This window comes from Halyomorpha halys, unplaced genomic scaffold, assembly GCF_000696795.3.
Source record: "Halyomorpha halys isolate HHAL.00 unplaced genomic scaffold, Hhal_1.1 Scaffold11.1, whole genome shotgun sequence".
In the NCBI taxonomy this organism is placed as follows: domain Eukaryota; kingdom Metazoa; phylum Arthropoda; class Insecta; order Hemiptera; family Pentatomidae; genus Halyomorpha; species Halyomorpha halys.
Window position 1 is genome coordinate 1,883,818 of NW_027111958.1, and position 9,796 is coordinate 1,893,613.

Sequence of the window (9,796 nt, forward strand, 5' to 3'; positions counted from 1 at the left end):
TTCAGACGCCTCGGAGGATTATCAGGGATTGTTAAGGATGAAAGATTAAGAATTAATGGGTTAGGATGGTTAAGGAGTTTGGAATGAAAAGATGCATATCTGTTTTGGGCCAATTCTGCAACGAATGGGATGTTAAGGTATTATTAATTTAAATTAATTTTTACATACTTCTTCATTATCCGTTCTTATCTGTTCAACAATTTATTTCAAGTAAAGCACAAGCTTATTCATCGCCCTTTACTCAGCCTGCTGGTGTACCTCAGGGTAGTATCCTTGGTTCTATCCTTTATACAGTGTTTATATCTGACATCTCAACTCATACTAACACAATTCGCACTACTTATGCCCATGACACTTCTCTATTTTCAGTGAATGACCCTTCCTTTGTATCCAAAATCCTCCAATGCTACATAATTACTCTTAAAGAATGGTGGCGAGAATGGATAATTAAAATATATTAAAATAAATCCCACCAAATAACATTTACTGTTCGTCATATACCCACGACTTCCTGCCCCATATCCTTTAATAATACCCCGCTTATTCCTTTCCGACAGGTCCGTTCCATAGGACGGCATATGTACAAAGAACTGACTTTGAGTCCTGATACAAGACAGAAAACTGCTCGTTGGTTCAGATTATTACAACATTTGCTAGACAAACGGTCTAAACTTCCATTACTAAAGACTGATCTTCACGACTGTAATAAGGCCTATCTGGACACGTGGGGTTGAGCTTTGGGGCTCCCCTAAACCATCGAATTCCTCCCGAATCCAATCCCTACAGTCTAGGGATACCAATCCTTCCATGAGAAACTTCCCAACCACCCAAATCCACTTGTTTTATAACCTGGCTTCTCCTTCATTACCTAATAATCCTCCTAGGCGTCTGAAAAGAAGATGGCCTCGAGATCTTCTCTAGAAATATTTTTGGAGTTCTATCAGTGGGTAGATACTCTACATGTTTGTATCATGTCATTATAGCACTTTTGGTGCACATATATATATGTATACAGTTGTAAATAACAATAAATAAATTATTTAAATATATGTATATTTATAAAATCTGAAACTAGAGTCAATTATTATGGTCGGGGAAATTCCTCAATTCATTAAAACTTGAAAATGAAAAATATTCATCTATTGGCAGTTCTGAAACAATGCAAACTGAACACAAACGTGTGAAAGCAGCATAAGCCCGTTTAGATTTGTGTCTGAAACCGGCATTTAACTAATCAATCCAACTTGTCCCAACCTATCTAAACCACTCATATACATGCTTGGGCATGCGCATTTGTCATAATTTGGCAAATATGTAGAAGCAGTTTAAGGTTGCTTTGCCTTATTTTTCTTTTCCTTTACTGCATCAAAATCTTTTCTGAGGCGTTTTTTTCTCCCCACGATAACTCATTTTAGCTTGGACTAACAAGTTGTGAAATAATGTTGCTATGTAGATGCCGCTCTTGGCCTCACTGCCTCCTGAATATGCATCGCCTTTTTATTAATTATTCATCGCCATCTCTTGGAGGGGGAACAGTGGCGGAAACGGTTTTTACCCCCACAAATGTTTGACATTTATCCGACCGCCATTTTAGTCCGCATGGTAAATGATGTGTCTGAATTAATATCTTCAATTATGGAAAAAAAATATGTTGATCCGTTAAACATGCAAATACATTTTCTTTTTTTTTTACATCAGTCAGATAATATTATTTTTTTGAACGTAGTGGTTATTTTCTCATAAAGTAAATTATTGTATTTATTTTATTTTATTTTTTTTATTGAAATTATTAAGAAGATGCTGTTCTACTTTTCATTTAAAGTAATAGTTTACGTAATTTTTAATATTCTTATCATTACTTATTTTATATTTATACTATTTTATTTCTTCTTTTCTTTCATTTGTATATTATTTTGTTTTTACTTATATTTATATAATTTTAACCCTACCTTAATTTACCTTTTGTATCTTATCCTATTATGTCAAAATAGTTTTAAATAGTTCCTTTGCTGACCGCACCCCCCGACCATCTTCTCCAATCAGTAATCTACGGTCAACTATATACACCTCATTACAAAATAGTTTTAGTAATTTTTTTATCATTTTAGTATTTTTTTTGTATCTTGATGAAGCTGTACAAAGTGGGGCGAAACGACGGAAAATAAATAGTTGTTAAATATTTTTGTAATAATTTTAAATACAGTGTAATCTCGGTAATTTGAACTTCTATATCACGAACACTCCAGTTATCCGACCTGGCATAGGGAAAAAACGAGATCATTTTAGTCAATGTCTGATGTGGGCTGCAGAGAAAGATATACTGTGGTAGCTACGCCTGGGAGAAGCAGTTTCTCTAGAAGACCAGCAAAAAATAAAATAAACGACATATTTAAAAAAAGATTATTAAAGAAAAATTAAAAAAATAAAAATAGTCATATTGTTTATATTTTTGAATTAGTTACCATTTTTCCTGATACTTATGTACAATAATTCGAATAGCCCCTGTAGGAATCAGTTGTAATTACCAAAATTACACTAAAGTTGCTAGAAAAATGTAATTATATTATGAATGGAATATGGTCCGGATGCCGTAAAAAAAAAAACTCAAATTGTAGATAATTATACTATTTTATTGAGCCAAATTTTCGCCCCACGTTGCAGGGCTTCGTCAGGGCTAAAAAAGATACAAACACTATAGTTACAAAAAAGGAAAAAGAAAAAACATAAGTCTAAAATAACAGGGGTATAAAATGAAAAGTAAGATATAATAAGATAAATTGAAGGTTGTAAATAGTAAATGAAAAGGGTAATAGTAACAGATAGATAAGAGATAATAGATAACAGATAATATTTCTTCTCTTATCTATCTGTTACTATTACCCTTTTCATTTACTATTTACAACCTTTAATTTTTCTTATTATATCTTACTTTTCATTTTATACCCCTATTATTTTACACTTATGTTTTTTTCTGTTTTCCTTTTTGTTACTATAGTGTTTGTATCATTTTTAGCCCTGACGAAGCCCTGCTACTATTTGAGTTTTTTTTTTACCGCACCCGGACCATATTCCATTCATCTATACACCCGGTCAATCAATAATCTTCCAGTAATTATATTATATTTTACAATAAATTTCTAAGTACGCTGTGGATTTAGGGTTATCCAAATATAAATATCCTTAAGGGATATTTGGGATTATATCTCAAAATATTAAGTTCAGTGCTACTGAATTAATTTTATCTGAATTTGTTGTCCCATATATAATTTTTAAATGGATTTTTTATGAATACCACGGTTTTTCCCATGATACCGAACATTTCTCAACTTTTCAGTCTTCATTTTCAGTATCTGAAATGAAATTTTTATTGGACAACAGCCAAGGTTAAATAAAAATATTAAAATGAATAATTTTTAGAAATATACGATTAAGCTATTAATTTTCGAGGTAATACCCTGGCGATTTCATAACGTAAATGTTACGTATATTCCTAATTATATAATATCATATTCTATTAAAATAAATATATTCGATATTATAACAGGAGTATATCATTAATACAGAAAAGCCTGTAGTGATGCAGAGACCATGGCCTACATTGAGGTTCGACCTTGCAGTACACTGCACTGGATGCAAGGTGCATTAGTCGCTTCCTGTCCCAGTTCAACCATGTCTAGAGCTCGATTAGTAGCACAAAATCGATTGTTGTTTATTTAAATAGTCGTCTTTCCCAGAGTAAATTACATTATTTTAAAAATAGTACTTTGCCCTACTTAATTATAAGTATATGAATCTAAATAGTTCTGGGATTGAATAAGTTTTAGATTTATATTAACTATTTATCGGTATATGCAGAGAAGGCGTTACGGAGGGAAGGAATCCCCCCCTCCCAATATTTTTTAAACCCAAAAAATTGGGAACGTAGAGATTTGAGAATCTACTTCGAACTATAAAATATTCAAAGAAATAGCCAGTATTATAATTAAATCTGTACTGCTAGGACCTATGAAGGTATGGAAGTACTGGTCCTAGACCAACGGTTGTGCAAGGTGATTTAATCAGAATCACTCTCGACCGCTAGATTTTTACCCAATAAAGGTTCCCACTTCATGAGGCTGAGTTGATCCCGAAAGGTGCCAAACCCACAGGGTTCATACACGGTTACAATTAAACAGAAAATATTATCTATTTATATCTGCCTCAGCCGAATTCAAACCCGAATCCTTGGAGTTAGGATCACAATGCCTTACCACTGAATCACCTAATCGCATTAAGTATTATTTTTCCGTGGAAGATTCGAATTAAACTATAATCTGCGATTGGTACACTCGGCTCACAAAAGGCTCTCACTCATACTCGCTAGTGAGCTTTGGCCATAGGTGGTTTTTCTTTCTACACGTCTGTTGTGTAAAGAAAGCCATGGGTGAGTAACGACGCCTCCGAAGAGCACCCCGGTAACCAAGGAGAGGGTAGATGGAGGGACATGGAGGTCTAGCAAAATGAAGCATGAGTCACCTTCCTTCTCTATCTGATTCGCACCATCTCCATCCATCATCGCCATCAATATGCTTTCATAGAGCCCAATCAAAATTCATTAAGCTGAACCATGAATGTTATCTTAAAGTTGGTATCAGCTTGACGAAGTCTAATTATATGCTAAGAGACCAGCTCCTAGAACACGTTATGGGGAACCACTTTAACGAAAAGAAGGCGTGCTAAACCATTGCGTGGAATGAACAACCTCTTCTACTCCTAGGGTCTCTTGTGTAAGTGAGAAGAGTTGCTATCCTCTCCGGTAATATCAATCTGCATCATCGATTAGATCCGAGTTCCGATCATCAAGCTATATCTCAGTTTGCCAGGGAGTTTCTACGTTATCGACAAGAGTTACATTACCCGAAAAGCAAACTGGAGTGTATTCTGGTGAACACTGGATGGAAATTTTGCCGATGAAGAACGGAATCGACCTGACTGATGGCAAGGTCTCTACAGGATGTCCAGAATCAGTGATATCTGTGATGCTTCTAAGGAATCCCTCCTACACGGGAGGACAAGAGCTCTGTGAAATCGAGTGCAAATTATGACGAGTGCTAATCTAACGCAAGGACATAACGAATCCTTTGCGCTCACGAAAAGGAATTTCTGAGGATGTATTCATCGTTGAGGAGTCATCCTTGGCAATCCTCAAGACTTGTGTCCTCTGCGATTAAGAAAGGTTGTTGTCGGTGTTCAACGATAAAATGGATAAGGGACACTTTTTAAGAAGTTTCTTAGGTTTATATATCTTCTAAAAGAGAAATAAAAATAGTTTACAACTTTTTATTTTCCGACGTTTCGCCCCACTTTGCAGGGCTGTTCAAAGGAATAGGTTAAACAGCTAAACCGATTTTTAACCGATTACTTTGAACAGCCCTGATGAAGCCCTGCAAAGTGGGGCGAAACGTCGGAAAATAAAAAGTTGTAAACTATTTTTATTTCTCTTTTGACCGCAATCCTGACCATCTTCTAATATATTTTCATTTCACTTCAGTATAGACGGGAGACCTTACTTTTGGGGTTAACCTTGTGGCAGGTTGAATTACTTGCTTGGCATGCCCCTGCTAATATCTCTTATAGGGTCGGGTTCGATTCCTTGGTTGCTCCTAAATATTTTTTCAGGATGGCTTAGGCCTGAATTAGCATCTGCGCCTCATCTGTTAACGGGATTAACAGTTTAATGGCTGTTAATGAAAGTGACATTGAAAATAATTACTGTAACGTACTCTTTGTTTCCAAGTACGGCATTACTGTTACGTTTTTTGAATTAGTCATTGTTTGCTATAGTTTTAATTGGGTATTGAAAATTTATCATTAACAAATTATTGTGAACACTTATATACGGCGTGGCTCAGTGGTAAGACAGTGTGCTACTAACTCATAGGACAAAGATATGAGAGATAATTATTTATTATGTTACTATAGACAAGAGTCAACCCAGTAAACACAGTTGAAATTGTTTTGATAGTACTTGCTGTTACCCAAGGAAAGGTACAAACTCCTTTAAGTTTATAGGACGCCGTTATTTTACAGTTTCAAAAGAAAGTCTGTAGAAAATTAATAGCTGTGAATTTTATATTTGGCATAATATTATCATTGGTTACAGTATTATGATCAGACCCAACTTACAGAATGTTGATTTACTGACATCAATTCAAAACGTTTACAACAGGTTAATCATTCAATATCCTACAACTATATTCTTTAGCTGAAAGAAAAACCTTTCTAAGTAATTAGCAATAATCAATTATGAAGTCGTTTTTAGAGTTGCGGACAAGCTTTTATTAAGATGATAGATTAAACTTGGGAGTGGACTGGCTCAGTGGTAAGGCACTGTGCTACTAACTCCAAGGATACGTATTCGAATTCGGTTGTGACAGATAGTATATTCTGTTATTGCAGCCGTGAGTCAACCATGAGGGTTCAGGGTACCTCAAGGGGTCCACCCAGTATCATAGTTGTAGAAATTTGGCGGTCAAGCATGATTCTGACCAAATCAACTTCTTGCGCAACCGTTGTTTGTAACGCATTTCCCTACTCTTCTGTTTTACGTTTCTTCAGTATTTTGTTTACTTTCTCGACGATATTTTAATATGCAGTTCAGTACAGTACATCCATGGAAAGCACCATCCCAAAGCTGCAAACGGCACGAAGTAATACTGACCAGAGTATGTATAGGACACTTTTAACTAACCCAAGAATGCTTACTGCCAGCAACATATAGACAGTGTAATGTACCACTAACTGTTAAAAACATACTGGCAGACTGCAGGCTTTTGATAGAGAACGGATTACCAAATCATTTAGCAACTTTACTAAACCATAATAGCCTTCACATTCTGGAAATATTTGATTACATTTAAGTAAAGAGAAATTTACGAATACACATACTATATACTAGGGGTATTCATGATCTTTGGTTTAACATGGTAAAGCGTGTTAAATGGAAAAACTCATGTTAAATCGAAAAAAAAATGCCTTCTTTTACCGTGGTAAAACGAAATAACATTTAACATGGCTGAGAGTCTGTTACTTGGTCTGTTAAATGGAGAATGACGTCACACAATAGACCAGTTGAGATCGCCGCCATTTTTGTTGTGACAGCTCAGTTCTTTCGTGTGTTTGTGGTATTCATATCCCTGTTATTAAACCAGAATGGATAATTTTAATGATACATTTGAGAAAAAATAAAACCAGTAAAAAAAACAATGTAATTTCATTCTACTATCTGAAAATTTGTAAACGCTCGCCAGATAAAAATCTCACTATATGAACCATGTAATTATTCTTAGGGAACATATGTCCCAGAATAAAGGTATTTTTTCATTTCATTTCATAAGCTAAACTTTCACACTAATTCCACTTTTCACTCACTCTAGGCATGTTGTAATTAATTACTTAAATCAAAACTGAAGTAAACAATAACATGAGGGTCTGGAAGGAAGGTTATAAACATAAAGGCTTATACAACAAGTTGCTGAGAAAATCCGCTAGGGGCTCTTATGCATTTAACGTTTAACATGACTTCAAATAGGGCTCCTCACAATCATATAGTTATAACATTTAACATGGTAAAACATTTAACATTTAACACAACATCATGAATACCCCAACTACGAATAAATATACTATATACCACGAATATATATACTAAATACCATGAAAACATATACTATATACCACGAATACATATAAATATACTACAAATACATATACTATATACTACGAATAATTCTATATACTTGATTTATTTACATCTTTATCACATCAATTAATGTTACGTTATCACATCAATCAATTGATGTTATCCCATCAATTTATGTTATGTAGAGTTATCAAGTGAAAATATAGATGTATTTTCCCCCTTTTCTCTCTCCAATTTATTTTATTTATATATATTTCTTATTATTAACTATTACTATGAAATCAGCTTATATATTTTAGTATAGATGCTTAGAACACCACCTTTGCTATGGATTGCCTTATATTATATTTAAAAATTTTTTTTGCCTTTTATTTTTTCCCGGTTTTACTTTATTCTATTTTATTTATTTATTGTTTATACTTTATTCTGTTTTATTTATTTAGTGTTTATACTTTAATCTGTTATATTTATTTATTGTTTATACTTTTATTTGTTTTATTTATTTATTGTTTATATTTGGTTCAGTTTTATTTATTTATTGTTCATATTTTATTCTGTTATTTTCAATTATTATGTATAGATAGTTGACCCATAGAGATGGTCTAAGATGAACAAGTCTTTTTTGTTTATAAAAATTATATTTTTTTTACTATTTTTTTCTACTTTTACCTCAGCCCTGACCTCTAACTATTTCTTTTAATTTATAATCTTAATATTTTCTTGATACTGGTAATTTTTTAAATAAATAATTCAAACACTATCCATTATAGTCTCAAAACTTTTTATTTCTCTTATACGTCCAACGTTTCGGCCAATCCGGCCACCTTCAGAGACATGTACTCAATACCACTTTGAAACCATATAATTTAACAACTCTAAACTTCATGCAGGCTATTCTGCCCAGGTCAAAAATATCAATATCTAATTAGTCAATTATCAATTAAAAACTATACTATCACAACAATTGTTGTGATAAAAGTTTTAAGGAATAGTGTCTGCAGATAAATAAATTGACTTTGTTTTTAATTGATAATTGACTAATTAGATATTTATATTTTTGACCTGGGCAGAATAGCCTGCATGAAGTTTAGAGTTGTTAAATTATATGGTTTCAAAGTGGTATTGAGTAGATGTCCCTGAAGATGGTCGGATTGGCCGAAACGTTGGACGTATAAGAGAAATAAAAAATGTTGAGACTATAATGGATAGTGTTTGAATTATTTATTTAAAATATTTCTTTTAACTTATGCTGTTCATTTTAATATAATTTTCACAATATATTTTATATCATTTTAAAGACTTACTCTAAGTCTCAATATTTTTTGTATCTTATTTCTCAACTTCGCTTCTTGCGAGAGATTTAGAGTCAGTTAGAGGTTTTCGATATCCATTCTTCTATAGTTCGCTATATGGTCATATAAAACAGCTAATCGATATGAATCTATTTAATTCTATATTTCAATTTTAGATCTGTTTTTTTTTTTAAGCGTTGGAAAATCGATCCTTTCCTCCGATTTGGGATTTATTCAAGTTTGCTGATGAACCCCGACAGGAGGCAATAGACAGAGAAGGACAAAAAAAGGAGCAAAAGTTCTCCTCTCCTTATCTCGCAAGAACCGGTCCTGGTGAGGAGCCCGCTCCCCGCCCACCATTAGCTTACAGGTGCACTTTACCTAGGAAATGTTCCTTCCAAAAATCTGAGCGCTTATGCTCGCTGCTTCACATTTGCCAAACCATAGCAAATTCACGCATATACAAGCGTTTTAATGTATTATTTAGATTAGTTAATGCCTATTGACCTGAATTTTTAGCTTATTTTTTAATATAATAATGAATTTCTTCAACCTTCAGATCAACAATTAACTCTACTTTAAGATTGTTATTTAAAAATTATGTTCCCTCCTGTCTTACAGTATCTTTTCTAAATACACCACTAACGCCGGTTGAACAGATTCGATACTTAGGACTCCATCTTGACAAGAGACACTTGGAATCCACACACAAGACTGAAACGACAAAAAACTGCTCGTAGATTCCGATTGCTACAACACTTACTTGACAAACGCTCTAAACTTCCCATTCACTAAAAAAAATTAGTATACACTACGATAATCA

General features: G+C 33.5%; 1 long non-coding RNA gene across 3 annotated transcripts in view; it reads left to right on the forward strand.

Moving 5' to 3' along the window:
* The window catches only part of LOC106678805 (uncharacterized), a 408,538-nt gene that overhangs the window by 219,703 nt on the left and 179,039 nt on the right, over positions 1-9,796 (forward strand). The window lies entirely within an intron of this gene.